Source organism: Musca autumnalis, unplaced genomic scaffold (assembly GCF_047663935.1).
Source record: "Musca autumnalis isolate F117 unplaced genomic scaffold, ASM4766393v1 scaffold_4, whole genome shotgun sequence".
NCBI lineage: Eukaryota > Metazoa > Arthropoda > Insecta > Diptera > Muscidae > Musca > Musca autumnalis.
In genome coordinates this window covers 116085049-116101744 of record NW_027411977.1, presented here as the reverse complement: position 1 = coordinate 116101744, position 16696 = coordinate 116085049, and positions in this window count along the sequence as shown.

The following is a 16696-nucleotide window of genomic DNA, read 5'->3' as shown; positions in this document are numbered from 1 at the left end:
TTTTCGGCCGATTTCATGTATTTGATGCTCCAAACACGCTATATATGTCGGATTTCAATGAAATTTTTAACGTGTGACGGATGTTAGCCTAGAAATATATGTGCCGAAGGATATCGAAATCGGTTTAGATTAAGGTATAGCTCCCATATATATTTTCGTCCGATTTGATGAACTTAATGCACCAAAAACGCTGTATATGTACGATTTCAATGACATTTGGAATTTATGACGAATATTGGCCTAGAAATAGATGTTCAAAATTATATCGAAATCGGTTCAGATTTGGATATAGCGCCCATATATATTTTCGGCCGATTTCATTTATTTGATGCACCAATCACGCTGTATATGTCCGATTTCAATGACATTCGTAATGTGCGACGGAATTTGGCCTAGAAATAATTGTGCCAAAATATTTCGAAATCGGTTCAGATTTAGATATAGCTCCCATGTATATTTTCGGCCCATTTCATGTATTTGATTTGATATATACGTCCCATTTGAATGAAATTTTTATCATTATTGACATATCTCTATCAATATTGGAGTAAAAATTATTAATAACAGAAGCAGTTATCCTAAGAATAATTTAAGATGTCCCAATAGGCTGAATAAATTACAAGTATCCTCAAACTTAAGGTACTCAATTTTAGTGTTGTTCCTAATTTAATTATCTTCTTTAAAGGAGAGAGTGGACTCAGGAGTGTTAGAGTATATAAAATTTGTAAATGTGACCTACGTAGGACTCATTCATGTATTTTTCACTTAGTCGGGGTAGCGAAGCGCACCGGGTTAAGCTAGTTTCATATATTTTTTCAAAAAATTATTTTTTTAAAATCGATTTGTGCGTGAACTTTTTTTATATTTCAATGGAATAAACGATAGCATAGTGATTAATAGGCAAAAGTTCATTCATCCCTGCTACAGGAAATCATTTTTGAGGAAAAATGTCAAAAAGTCATAACCCTAGTATATACCCTCGTTAACATAAATGCTGAGGGTATAATTAAGGATACAGTTAACTACAGAAATGTACCTAAGACTTCAAAATTTGCAAACAATAATATTTGCAAACAAAACTTAAGAAAATTTTAAAGGACCTGAAAAGGAAAGAATAATTTAAAATAATCGAATTTTGAGCTTGACGAAGCGTTCCTAGAATCTTTATATGTTCTAGAAAGTTGAAATCTTAGGTACATTTTTGTAGTTGACTGTATCCTTAATTATTGGGAGTGGACCAAAATAGGAGAGAAAAAAGGATAAAAATCTAAGATTTTCAAATCTTTTTTTTGCAATTTTCGTATTTTAGAACCGTTCATAGACATTTCGCATGTTCCAGAAAGTTGTTTATTGATGCTTTTGCTACATTATTGTTAACTGTTTTTTTTGAATTTTGAACGGTTTAGTATCTATGGAGCGGAAACCGAGAAAAGAGGACAAAAATCGCATTTGTTTAGCCATTTGGCCATTAAGAATCGTTTCTACAGAGATCGAATGTTCTAGAAAGTTGTTTATTGAGATCTAAGGAACATTTTACTTGTTGGTTGTTTGCTTCAATTTTGATCGGTTTGATATCTGCAGACTAAAAGCCGAGAAAAACATATAATGGAAATTTGATATTGACGATTCTGAATGAATGGATGTTATGTGTTCACAACTATTATTCTTTAGGACGAGAGCTACAACTTTGCCTCCACGAGTAATCCCAAATTATATGCGGTTTAAAAGATATGTGACTGACAAAATGATCCCTTTTCACATCAAAGCCTTAGGTATTTTGGGTCCCATAACCGCGAAAGTTGAAGTGATAACGAAAAACGCCGTGACACGTCTCTTCTTATTTTTGGTCTTCTATCACACTGAGGTGTCAACATATGGTTAATAATTTTCGTGTCGCATAGTGAAATGAAAAAAAAAATCAAATTGTAAACGATTATTAGCGGCGTCGAGTGAAATCATTTTTGGAGGACTATTTGGGGAAATAGAATCATTTAGTGATTGATGCCATATTTTGTAACCGTGAATAACGACAAAAATGCGTTTTATGTGATTGTGATGCCTCGAGAAGATTCGGATCCAAGAATATGTAACCACCAATACGCACAGCGCTGTGTGCAATAGCCAGACTTTAAGCATTAAAACATGCAAAAATTGAAGAAGCCAATTTTTTTTAGTGGAAAAACCTATAAAGATAATGAATATCGGGCCGATCTATCGGTCCTTTATCGAAAGGTGCAAGAAAGACTTGTACCTCCACCGAAGACCAAGTATCAATTTTTATCCGTTTTTATTGTATAACGTGGCTTACGCTTAAAAAAGTAGAAACGTCGTTAATTTCGACTGGACCGAATTTTTATACCCTCCACCATAAATTATATTGAAATCAGATTTCAGCCAGTACGGTTGGATAAAATTACCAATGCTTTAAAAATGCCGAAAAGCGGGTGTTTCCGTTCAATTTTAGTTATATTTTAGTTATATGCCGAAACGTGGATTGGTACAAACAATTCTTTGTAGGAATATTGTATATCCTAGCAGTAATAGAAACTTTTGTTCCAAATTGTAAAGGTCTATCTTAAATATTGCCTTTGCATCTTGATTCCAACAGACAATTTTATCCTGTAATGCGATTCTCTAACATATTTTGTGAGTTAGCGAAAAAATCTGTTAAATTAAAACCCAAAATTATGAATGAAAATTCAAATATAAGTTCACAACATATTACAGCCGATAGCTTTTTTCCATCGTAGACTGTAGTATGTCTTTCACATCGATAGATTTAAGTGAATTGTGGCTTACAACGCTTAGGTCATATAGCTCGATTAATTAAATTTTTTAAAAACCTCACAAATAATGGCCTTCGCCCTAAAAAGGCAAAACTTAAAAATAAAAAATTCAACTGAGCCCGGCAGTGATTCGAACCTGGGTGGACGCGAACTTACAGACAATGTTGCTGACGTCTCAGCGTTCTGAACCACAATTCATGACATGTAATGTATAATGTAATGTAATGTATACAAAAATAACTACTTATATTACTCATTACTTAGTAAGTGGCACAGAGCTTGTGTCTCCGACTACAAATCCGATGGTTGTATGTTCAACGCTCACCGCCGCCCGGTTAATTTTTTTTTTTTAACAAAGAACAGTTGCTTGTGCACATGTAAACACATGTACGCGCTTAAACAACCATTAATTGCCGTGGGTGTAGTGTGTTAGGCTAAAAAGCAGAAGTTCGTGTGTTCAAATCGGGGAGAGGGCGAAATAAAAAAAATAAAATATAAAGTTGAAATTGAAAACAAATTCCACCTCAACGGTTCTAAAAATAGAAAATATAATTTTTTAACTTATAGCTTATTTTTCAATAGTCCATTTGCGGACTAAGCACGAATTTTGACCTTACTGAAAATTTTTTGGAAGAGAATTGTATACCCATATTGGTTCTACATTAAAACGTAGACCGTTATAATGGATTCATACCAAATATCCTAGGAGTTCATTAATAGGTTTTACATTATAAAGGGTACGAACTCTATTTTCATTCAAAATAAGCACGCGGTGTGATATAAAAGAACAATATTTTCTTCAGACACAAGAAATGTATAAACTTCGCTCCCAAAAAGTGTTAATAATTTCATTTCAACGACAAAGTAACCCATCAGCGTACTTCCGAACATAACTGCTACTCACAGTACCTACGATTGCTTGAGTTTAATATGAAAGATATTACAAATATGAGGATGAGAAGATAATACCATAAATTTATACTGCACGGTTTACTGGAAATATCTCTTATTGTTCATTCTACATCGTCTTAAATATTTAAAATCACAGCATCAATTGCCAAGTGCTATTGACCTCTGCAACGTGATCTCGTGAATTATTTCGTATGCGGAAAATGAATAATAAAATACGAATAAACAATAATTATTATGAAAATGTTGAACATTAGCAATACCTATTATAATATCTATTTAATTGTCTTTTAATTACTGCTCGTATTCCCTTAGTTCAAATTAGCAAAAAATCGCCCATATCTCACCTCTTTACTTTAACAGTGACTCACATTTTAAATTTCGGAATTCTAGCCTTATTCTTATAGTACTTTTCTTACCATTCAGTACACGCAGAAAATATATGTTTGGATCCAAACAAATAAAAGTTGGGACTGATTTCAACAAATATATGTTTGGATCCAAACATAATTTGTTTGTGTCCAAACAAATATATGTTTGCATATGTTTGTAACATATCTCACCTTTATATATTTTATGTTAGAAAATATTTGTTATTAGTGGAGAGAGGATTTTTGTCAAAGAGAGTAACAACAGGGCTCTCGCGGCTGCGGAATGCAGTTTTATAATAAAGAGCTGTGTGTACGGTGTAATCGGTGTGACCATTTAAGCACTTTTGCAGCTAAATTTAGCAATATTTTTTTTTGCATTTAGCCGCAAATTTTTCATTTAGCATTTTTCTTAGCATTTGCCAATTATTAATTTAGCATTTTTAGCATTATTCGAAATCTCATATATTTGAGTATTAAAAAAAAATTGACAAAGTTTTGTTGACCGTTGTTTAAAATATAAAATATAGCTCAAAAGTCGATTTAGTCATGCTGTTGCCATTCCGCTATCTTTCGAGTAAATTGAGATTTAGCGCTGAAATGTGCATATTTGTATTTCGTCCGAACTTAGACCAAGTTTGGTAATGCAATATATCGGTACACGTTTTCCTATTTCCCCCATATAACAGTACCTTCCGAGTTTTGGTATTTTTAAGTTTTTAGATATAGTTTCGTACTAAATTAGATGTATTTATACCCTACACCATCCTGTGGTAAGGGGTATTATGTCTTTGTGTATTTGTAACATGTATAAGAAAAATTGATAGACCCATAGTTCTTTTTTGTGATATATGTATGTATGTACATAGAATCACTTTCGCAACGTACAGGTCGCCTTTTTTGTCCGATTTTGCTGAAAATTGGGAAATAGAAATGTTTTAGCCATAGATTTTGGTGAAAATCGGTTCAGATTTGGATATAGCACCCATATATATGTATATCCGATTTAAATGAAAATTTTCGATCGATTTCACATACTTGCTGCACCAAACATGATATATTTGTGCGTTTTCAATGAAATTTGGAGTGAATGACTGACATGGTCTAGAAATAAGATTGCCAAAAAACATTGAATTAGGTTGAGATCTGGACATAGCTTCTTTTTTTATTTGATGCACCAAACACGCAATGGAATTTAGAATGTGTGATGAAATGTTGTCTACTAATAAACCAGATATATCTAACCAATTTTGATGAAATTCGAAATGTGTTACGGAAATCTGATTAGAAGTAAGTTTGGAAAGTTTTATTAAAATCGGTCTATATAGCTCCCATACATCCAAATATATTTTACATATTTAAAAATGTGTAGGGTATCATATAGTCGACCCCGCGCGACATTAATCCCTTCCTTACTGGTTTTACGTTTAGGGTTTCCAGTGGACAAAAAACTTCTTCACCAAAAATTATGGTTTCGTATAGCCACATAAACCGGTACCACCACGATTTCAGGTATTTTCGAGTTTTTAGCTGACCGAATTAGCTAAAATTAGGTATTTGGCGACAATTGGTATTTCGTAACAGAAATAAAACTAATTATTCCATATTAGTTCAGCATATTTCACTTTGATGAGTATGGAAATTTCGGCCTGGCCAACCTTAATTTTTTGATATTGTTATACCCTCAGCATTTATTCTAACGAGGGTATATACACTTTCATACGGGCAAAATGTGCCCCATCGAAATAATGGTTTTAAACCCCAAGTATGTTTGGATGAAATGTGTTTCAGACAATTTGGAGTCGATTTAGCAATGTCCGTCCGTCTGTCTGGCTGGTGCGCGATAACTCTCGAACGGATGAAACGATTTGGTCCAAAAATTAAGTTCGAAGATGGGTTATATCGGTCCACTCCTTCCGATACCTCCCCCCCCAAAAGTTCGAAAATGCTCGGAAAAATTGTGCGCACGATAACTCTTGAAGGGAGTAACCGATTTGGTCCAAAGTTTGCACATCGTGAAATTTCTAAGTAGATGAGGTTCCAATATGGAATCAATCGGTCCACGCCTTCGGGTACCTCCCACACAAAATTTCGGAAAAGTTCTGTTTAGGACCTGCTCTCAAATCGTTTTGTTGTAATTGATTTGTTGTTGATTTTTGTTGTTTTGTTGTTTAGCATCTTGTATTCAGGGGCAAAGCCCTACTTCCTGAGAAAATGGCCTGAAAGGTTCAAAAAACCCCTATGACACCCTGTGTAGTGGTTGGAGCGCATGATAACTCTCGAACGGATCTGCCGATTCGATCCAAAATTTGGCCTTCGTAATACTTTGTCCAAACTTAGTTTAAACAAAAGTTAAAAATGATAACTCTTGAAGGGACGGAACGATTTGGTACATACTTTACGCATCCTAATATATCTAAAATATATAGATCAGGTTTGAATATGGACTATATTTGCCCATTCCTTAGGGTACCTCCCACACAAAATTGTGGATAAATTCACTTTAAAACCTACTCTCGAATCACTTTGATTTTTGTTGAAGCAACTTGCAATCGCAGTCTCAAATACAACGGTAAAAGTTTTTTCAGTGGCAAGTCCATACTTCTTGGGAAAACAGCCCGAAAGTTGTAAAAATCCCCTATGACACCATATGTAGTGGCTGGAGAGCACGATAACTCTCTAACTGATAGACCGATTTGGTTCAAAATTTGGCATTCGTCATATTTTGTCCAAACTTAGTTTAAATTCTAAAATGGTCCATATCGGTCCTCTCCTTAGGATCCTCCCCCACAAAAGTTCAACCTTTGTGTCCAAGGGCAGTTTAGGGTCTGTTCGGAGATCCTTTGGAAATTTATACCAATGATGTACAGCAATATTATGTTTTCCGAGGACAAGTCCATGATTTCTGGTATACTGGTGCAACAGGTGTACGATAACCCACTGAAATAACTAGAGGGCGCGATATCTATCGAAAAGATATGACTCTCAAAATAAGATCCAATTCCGTAATGCACTATGTCGGTCCATTCCCTCCTCCGCAAAACTTTTGAACTTTAATCCTAATCCACATTTTTGTCGGCAAGTTCAAATGTCCAAAAAGTGCCACAAAATTCTGAAAAGACCCTAAATACATTCGATCTGTCCGTAGATGAAAGTTCCAATTCACATAGACTGAGGGTATATTTCTGTCGGCAAAGTCGACTGTCGACTGATACTTTTTTTTTGTTTTATTGTAATGAACTACATTTCTTAAGGGGCGTTTGTATTATATCCTTTTTTTCTTTATAAGGACTTATTTGACGTATACTCAGTGGAATTGATGTTTGAAACTCAGTGGGTTTAAAACTATTAATTGCAATTTACCTTTAACGTGAATTATAAAACATTTGTCATTTAAATTGTCAATTCCGTAGAACACCAGTCAAATAAATGTCGAATTTGTCCTAAAAACGTGTTTTAAATGCAAGTGTAGGGTGAACCTGAATCAACATTAAATACAAAATTTTAAAAAATAAACGGGGTTTAGCGATCACTTTTTTAAAAAAAGTGTTTAAATTTAGCATTATTTTTTGGCATTTTAATTTCTTTTTTAGCATTATTTTAATGCTGATTTAGCTGTAACATCTTTTTAGATCTGGTCACACTGGGTGTAATAGCCCAACAAACCAAATGTCGGATGTCCGACATATCGAAACAATTTCGGAAGCAAAATCGTTCAGATTTCGTATCGATTTCTATACGATTTTTCTTAGGGGAATTTGTTCAGATTTCGTCCCGATTTCGGAGAAAATGTCGGAAGTAAATTTCCCTTCGAATTTGCTAATGTTTTTCTTCCGATTTCGTTACGAATTCGGATCGATATGTCGGAAACAATTTTCCCTTCGCACAACAACCACCTTTTGTATATATCTAACAAGCAACATTTTAGTTTGTTGTCGAAAAACAAAATGGTTGGTTATAATATTCGCATATACATTTTTTAAATATTTTAAATATAAATGCAACATATAATAATTCAAGCTAGTGCTGATAGACTCAACATATTCGTACACAAAGTTTACATTGTTCTACTATAACTTCAAAATGATAACAACTGTGAAAATCATTAGATATCTTTGAAATTATAATCTTCCAATAAAAAACATAACAAAGAAAATTTATCAATAAAAAAGAGAGGCAACAGAGAAAAATTTTTTCCTTCGATAATCATACGAAATTATTCCAAAATTGTTCAGAAACCTTTACGAAAGTTCGGAAGGTACCTCAGATTTTCATACGACATTATTCCGAAATCGTTCAGAAATCTGTACGAAAATTCGGAGGAAGAAATTCGAATTCCGAATTTCCCAAGGATTTTCTTCCGATTTCGTTGCGAATTCTGACCGAAATCGATCCGATTTCGCTCCGACATTTCGTTCCGAAATTATGTCAACCACTTCATACAACTTTCGTTAAGATATCGTTATGATTTCGGATCAGATATCGGACGTAACGTCCGAAATTTGTTCCGATTTCGTTACGATATCGGTACGATTGGTTTGCTGGGAGGAGACGCAGAAGCTTTGGTGGTGTGTATGCGGTAAAACACGCGTGTTTCGTGCTTATTGTTGTTAACCAACGTAACAAGCGAAGAGGAAAAGAAAAAAACAATTTTAATTATGTTGTTCTTTTTTTCAGTTTTCTAAATACAATCGTTGAGTAAAGACGGTAAAGTGAGTGAATAAATCCGTGTTTTGTCTTTTCTTAAAGAAATTGTGCTTTTTAGTAAATTAAACGCCCAATACATTTTATAATTGAATCAACAAGTCGAATGGAAACTTTTTGTTGGACAAGGAAGTAATCGCATTTAATATTGGTAATTACATCAACACATTTTTCATATACATACATACATATGTATATTTGAAATATGGATGTACCTATTTATTACATTATATAATCATTTGATTTCAGATGCCGATTTCCCGCTGATGATTTCAACTTTGACGAAAATGTGTTTTATTTCACAACTAAGGAGAAGCGCTCAACTATGTTTCTATATAATTTTTTTAAGTGCGACTTTTTGTAAATTGTTTCATTAGGATTTTCTTGTATTAAAGTCTGTTACATATGTATTTCTTTGGAATTTTTTATGTACCTATGTGTCTGTTGTTGTTTTTTTCTATGCCTTTCAATAAACTACCACAATTTATAAATGTGTGTATATGTTTGAGATAGCCAGTGAGCGCTTACTGAGAGCAAGTGAACATACATTTCAATGTGTATTTGTTTTTTTTTTTGGGCTTTTGGTTTGTATTTGTTTGCACCCTAACATATAATTTGTTTGCACCCGAACATATAAATTTGTTTGCACCCAATCATATTTTGTTTGCAGGACCCAAACATATGTTATGTTTGGGACTGATTGCAAACAAATATATGTTTGCTGCAAAATATCTATGGGACATATGTTAGAGAGGCGTTTTTTTACTCCGTGTTTATAAATGCCCAATAAATACATTTTATAATTGGAAATTTGATAATTGAATCAAATAGGTGAATGGAAATATTTTATTGGACAAAGAAGAAATCGCATTTGATATTGATAATACATTTTTCATAAACATGCATATATATTTAAAGGATAACAACGACATCAAAAATGTCCTTGAAACATTAAATATTAAAAAAATCCTGCATTTTTTTTAATGTATGTTAATATCCTATAAGTAGAGCAACACTTCCCGAAATTTCAATATCCTTGCTTTGTAAGTTATCTATATATGTATATATAAAATTGAAATTTGTTTGTACGTTTGTTTGTTTGTGCCTTATAGACTCAAAATCGATGAACCGATCTTCTTGAAATGATTAGGGTACATTGCTACATGGCCTGGAATGAAAATAGGCTATATCATTTTTTAAAATTTCGCGTTGATCTGGAGATATAGCATCAAAACCAGAGGTACCTCCAAAAAATTTAGATTTTTTATGCAAATATCTTTAGAACTATTACAGATACAATCTCCAAATTTTGTATATGTGACGGAATTTGATGTAGAAATAAATGCACTAAGTTATATTTAAATCGGTTGAGATTTGGATATAGCTCACACATACATATTTTTTCGGCCGATTTCCTTATTTTATGTACCAAACATGCTATTTATGACCAATTTCAATAAAATTTGGAATGTGTGACGGAACTTGATCTGGAAATAAACGTGCCAAATTATATCAAAATCGGTTCAGATTTGGATATAGCTCCCATATATATTCGGATGACTTTCTGTATTTTATGCACAAAACACTCAGTGTATGTTCAATTTCAATGAAATTTGGAATGTGAGACGGCATTTGGTCTAAAAATAAATTTGACAAATTATATCGAGATCGGTTCATATAGGAACATAGCTCCCATATATATTTTCGGTCGATTTCATGTTTTTGTTACGTATGTTCAATTTCATTGAAATTTTGAAGACTTAGCAGTCAGTAGAAGTCATCATTATTTACACAAGTAGTTATGTTGGGAAGGAATTAACCAAGGCTACAGCTATTAAGTATCATATCTTTGAGAGATTTCATATCTTTGAGAGACTTCTGGAAAAAATAATTCCCATGTATAAAATAAATTACAACTATCATCAAACCTGGTTGTATTCTTAATTGAATTCACTTAGGTAGATCTAAATCCAATCTGTAGAAAGAGAAATTAATAGGGTAAGAGAATATAACCTACGTAGGAATTCTTATAGTCGAAAAGGCTTTAGGAGGAGTGTTACTTTTATATAATTATAGCGCACCGGGTTCAGCTAGTCTATATATAAAATTGAAATTTGTTTGTACGTTTGTTTGTTTGTGCCTTATAGACTCAAAAACCGCCGAACCGATCTTCTTGAAATTATTAGGGTATATTGCTACATGGCCTGGAATGAAAATAGGCTATATAATTTTTGAAATTTCGCGTTGATCTGGAGATATAGCATCAAAAACTGAGGTACCTCCAAAAAATTTAGATTTTGTATGCAAATATCTTTAGAACAATTACAGATACAATCTCCAAATTTTGTATGTGTGACGGAATTTGATGTAGAAATAGATTAACCAAATTATATTCAAATCGGATTAGATTTGGATACAGCTCCCACATACAAATATTTTCGGCCGATTTCCTTATTTTATGTACCAAACATGCTATTTATGTCCAATTTCAATTAAATTTGGAATGCGCGACGGAACTTGGTCTGGAAATAAACGTGCCAAATTATATCAAAATCGGTTCAGATTTGTATATAGCTCCCATACACATATATTTTCGGCCGACTTCCTTATTTTATGCACCAAACACGCTTTATATGCCCAATTTCGCTGAAATTTTGAATGTCTGACCGAATTTGTTCTAGAAATAAATGTGCCAAATTATATCGAAATCGGTTCAGATTTGGATATAGCTCCCATATACATATATTTTCGGCCGATTTCCTTATTTTATGTACCAAACACGCTATATATGTCCAATTTCGGTGAAATTAAAAATGTGTGATGGATATTGGCCTAGAAACATATGTGCCAATTTATATCGAAATTGGTTCAGATTTGGATATAGCTCCCATATACATATATTTTCTGCCGGTTTCATGTATTTGAGGCAGCAAACACGCTATTTATATCCAATTTCATTAAAATTTGGAACGTGTGACTGAACTTGGTGTAGAAATACATGTGCCAAATTATATCGAAATCGGTGCAGATTTGGATGTACCCGGGAAACCAAATGTCTGATGTCCGACACGTCTGAACAAATTCGGAAGCAAAGTCGTTCAGATTTCGTTCCGATTTCTAAACGATTTTTCGCAGAGGAAATAGTTCAGATTTTGTACCGATTTCGTTTCGATTTCGGAACGAATGTCGGAAAGAAATTTCCTTTCCGAATTTCCCAAGGATTTTCTTCAGATTTCGTTACGAAATCGGACCGAAATCGAACCGATGTCGCTCCGACATTTCGTTCCGAAATTATGTCAACCACTTCATACAACTTTCGTTAAGATATCGTTACGATTTAGGATGAGATATCGGACGTATCGTCCGAATTTTGTTCCGATTTCGTTACGATGTCGGTACGATTGGTTTGATGGGTAGCTACCATATATATTTTCGGCCGATTTTCTGTATTTGATGCATCAAACACGCTATATGTGCCCAATGTCGCTGATATTTGGAATGTCTGACGGAATGTGTTCCAAAAATAAATGTACCAAATTATATCGAGACCGGTTCAGATTTGCACACACTATATGTGTCCAATTTCACTGAAATTTGGAAAGCGTGACAGAATTCGTTCTAGAAATAAATGGGACAAATTATATCGAAATCAGTTCAGATTTGAATATAGCTCCCATATATGTACATTTTCGGCTGATTTTCTGTATTTTATGCACAAAGCACGATAAGTATGTTCAATTTCAATGAAATTTGGAATGTGAAACGGGATTTGGTCTAAAGATAAATTTGATCGAGATCGGTTCATATAGGAATATAGCTCCCATATATATTTTCGGTCCATTTCATGTTTTTGTTACGTATGTTCAATTTCAATGAAATTTGAAGAAGTCATCATTATTTACACAAGTACTTATAGTTGGGAAGGAATTGACCAAGGCTACAGCTATTAAGTATCATATCTTTGAGAGACTTCTTAAGATTTATTTTTATTATGATATATCTAAATCATTAGGAATACTTATAGGCGAAAAGGCTTTCGGAGGAGCGTTACCTCCTGAAACATACAAAATAATTATGGCATTCCATTATATTTTATCGGGGCAGCAAAGCGCACCGGGTTCAGCTAGTTTTTAATAAATATTTACATGAATTTCTTCAAAGAAAACACAAAATTTTTTCTATATAACTGTACGACACGAATAAAATTAAAAAGAAATACGAACAAACCATATTCTGATACTGCAGCATGATAGAAAACCAAAAATAAGAATACACATGTCCCGGCGTTTTCCCCATCACATCCACTTTTGCGGTTATGGGCCCCCAAAGGTTCGAGGTCTTGTTGTCAAAGGGGTTCACTTTTCCAATTTTCTAAACCTCTAAGAATTTTAATTTGCTCTCGGAGGCAAAATTGTTGCTCTTGTCTTAAAGAACTAATTCTAAACACATAAATATGCAGCCTATTTCAGAGATATAACATATTAAAAAAAGGACGTTGTCCGGTATTTTGGCTCCAAATATGTACTTAGTGTCAGAGCCACAACCTCATTGTCTCCCAAAATGTATACTGAAACCGATATGGTCATAAGTTTGGTATATACATTTAGCGTTAAAAAACGTGGGAAAGATACCCCACCTCTTCCTGTTGGGGAGCAACATAATCTTTTGAACCAAAGAATTCAAGACAAAGAAAAAGATTGGGTTAATACAAAAAATCACAAACGATAGGGATTTTTTTAGATGTAGGAAGTAGGTGTTAATTTGTTTAAGTATTATATAGTAAAACCTCAATGAAGAAAAAAAGGACTATAAAGGAATTCCAAAATCCAACGATAACTATAACGTTTATTCACAAATACATACCTATATGAGTATATTTGCTTCAATTACATCACATTGTGTTAGCCTTTTAATTTTAAACAACCAAAAATCAATATTTTTATTTGAAAATTTTGCCTATTAGGCGAAGGTCATTTTTTATTAATTTTTTAATTAATTTCTCGTTAGAGACGAGCTTACTGACCAAGATGCTTTTTGAAAAAGGAAAGCCGACGATACGAACCCACACAATCACCACTGTGTGACATGCGTGTTTCGCCTTTGGTTTAGGAAGGCTGCTCAGACACATCGACTGTGGGCGGCTTCGCTATCCTCTAACTTATTTCCTCTTTGTTTGTCATGAAAGCCATTTCCGTTTGTCATGAAAGCCATACAAAGATTTGAACAAAAAATTCAACTTTGCAAAAAAACAATTTGCATTTGAAAGAGGAAATAAGTTAGAGGATAGCGAAGCCGCCCCACAGTCGATGTGTCTGAGGAGCCTTCCTAAACCAAAGGCGAAACATGCATGTCACACAGTGGTGATTGTGTGGGTTCGTATCGTCGGCTTTCCTTTTTCAAAAAGCATCTTGGTCAGTAAGCTCGTCTCTAACGAGAAATTAATTAAAAATCAATATTCTTTCATGTTTCTTTTAATAAAAAATAAAGGCTTCATTTAGTTTGGAAAAAGTTTCATTTCTGCTGGAAAAGGTTTTATTAATTTGGAAAAAGTTTCATTTCAATTAGAAAATGTTTCATTTCAATTGAAAAAGGTTTCATTTCTGTTGGAAAAGGTTTCATTTAATCTGGAAATGCTATATTAACAAGTAAGCAAAGGCTATAGGGAATCCGGGTTCGATTCCCAAGCCTGGCCACATCAAATTTTCAACGGTGGCATAATACCCCTTATTTATGTTGGCGATATTTCCGGACTATTTCAGCCATGAAAAACTTCTCTACAAGTGGCAACTTAGGACACGCCTTTCGGATTCGGCGATAAAAACTACGTCACATATCAATGACATAACATGAATCCATTGATATAAGATAAGCCTCACTTATCCCTACTTGGATATTTGTGGAACAATTATATAAATTATACATTTCTAAATAATGTGCCAAAATTGTGAATTTTCACATTGATTAGCATCTTCCGCTACATCTTTAAATTGTCTTTAAATATCAGGTTCCTTTTTGAAATGCACCTAAAATAAATAAATATATATACAATGCAATTTGACATATCTCTAATATTTGTCAGTAAGAGAGCCAGATGAACGGACAGGGTTAAATCGACTCCATATTGTCTGAAACGAATTTCGTCCAACCATACTTTGGTCGTATTTTGTATATATTCCCTTTATCCTAAAGGCTGAGGGTATAAAAGAGATGGCGAAGCGACCCTATGCTGCAATATTTGTATAAAAATCCAATTGGACAACTGAACTGAAAATTTCTCTGTAATGATAGAGACAATTTTTAGTATGGGAGGTAATTGTGGTTCTCTACACAAAACCCATTATATATTAGGCAGTAGGCCCGTTATCTGGCAGACACATTATTGCAATTTTCATCAGGGGAAATGCCAGTAGTTATTTTTCCATACGTAGGCTACTTTGCCGGTATGCCATCAAGGAATAAAAATATGGACCAAACATAAAATTTGTATATTTTTCATACAAAAGTAATGGTCCATTTAACCCACTAGATAATATGGGAGCATCATTCAAAATTGTAGGCATGTTCTTCGACCTAAACTCCTACATCGTGCAACATTTCGTGACTATTGAGCAATAATTGCGACCTTTAGCGTGTTTATGATAACACTACAAACAAAAACTGGATATATTAGGCTGTAACTCTGTTATCTGATAACGTACATCAACATAATTAACATCAATGGAAATGTCAAGAGATCGTCTTGCCCGGAATGTCCCTTCTAGGATTAAAGATATAAGCTGTATATTAAAAATTTTCACAAATTTCACACAAAAGTTCTGATCCATTTAGCCCTCTAAATATTATCTGATCGCCATCTCATATTGCAAGCTTCTTCTTTGTCATATACTCTTACCTTATTTATTTAAATTTCGCATTGATCAGACCATTATTGCGACCTACAGAGCCGCTACAAAATTGGATAATAAATATGTTTTTGGTCCATTTCACCCGCTAAATATTTCACGATCATCACCAATTACAATAGGTGTCTATTCTGGTCTAAGCCCGACCTCCATAATTGCGGCCTGGAGTTTGACTACAATTTATAATGGACAGACGGACGGACGAACACACATCTCAAAATCTCTTTATCTCGTCGAGATATGAAGATTGGAATACCACATTGGTGGTCTCCGACGATTATTTCTACATAGTGATGTAGGGTATAAAAATACATATAAACTTCATAAGAATTATTATGTACTAGCTTAACCCGGTGCGCTTCGCTACCCCGACTAAGATAAAATATAGTGGAATGCTAATTATGTTAACTTTTTTATATTTTAACGTATAAATATCGGAGGCTGTCATGGAGCTACTATGGTAGTTATGTATGTTTCAGTGGGTAGCACTCCTCCTAAAGCCGTATAATCTTACACTATTAATTTCTCTTTATTTCTACAGATTGGATTTAGATCTACCTGACTGAATTAATTTAAGATTAGAACCATGTTTGAAAACCTTAAGTTTGAGGATAGTTTTAATTTCTTTTATATGTACAGGGGACTTATTTTTCCCAGGTCATATACATATTAATATATTGTTATACCTTATATTACACTTAGGATAACTCCCACTTTTATGTATAATAGCTGAACCCGTATATAAACTTTTTAATATTTTAACGTCTAAATATAGACTATATGAAGGCGTTCTCTACCCATTCAGGGATATTTGGAGCTACTATGGTATTTTTGTATGTTTCAGGACTATAAGTATTCCTACGTAGGTTATATACTCTTACACTATTAATTTCTCTTTAATTCGACAGATTGGATTTAGATCTACCTAATTGAATTAAAGTAAGAATAGAACCAGTTTGAGAACCTTAAATTTGAAGATAGTTGTAATTTATTTTATACATGGGATTTATTTTTTCCAAGTCATATA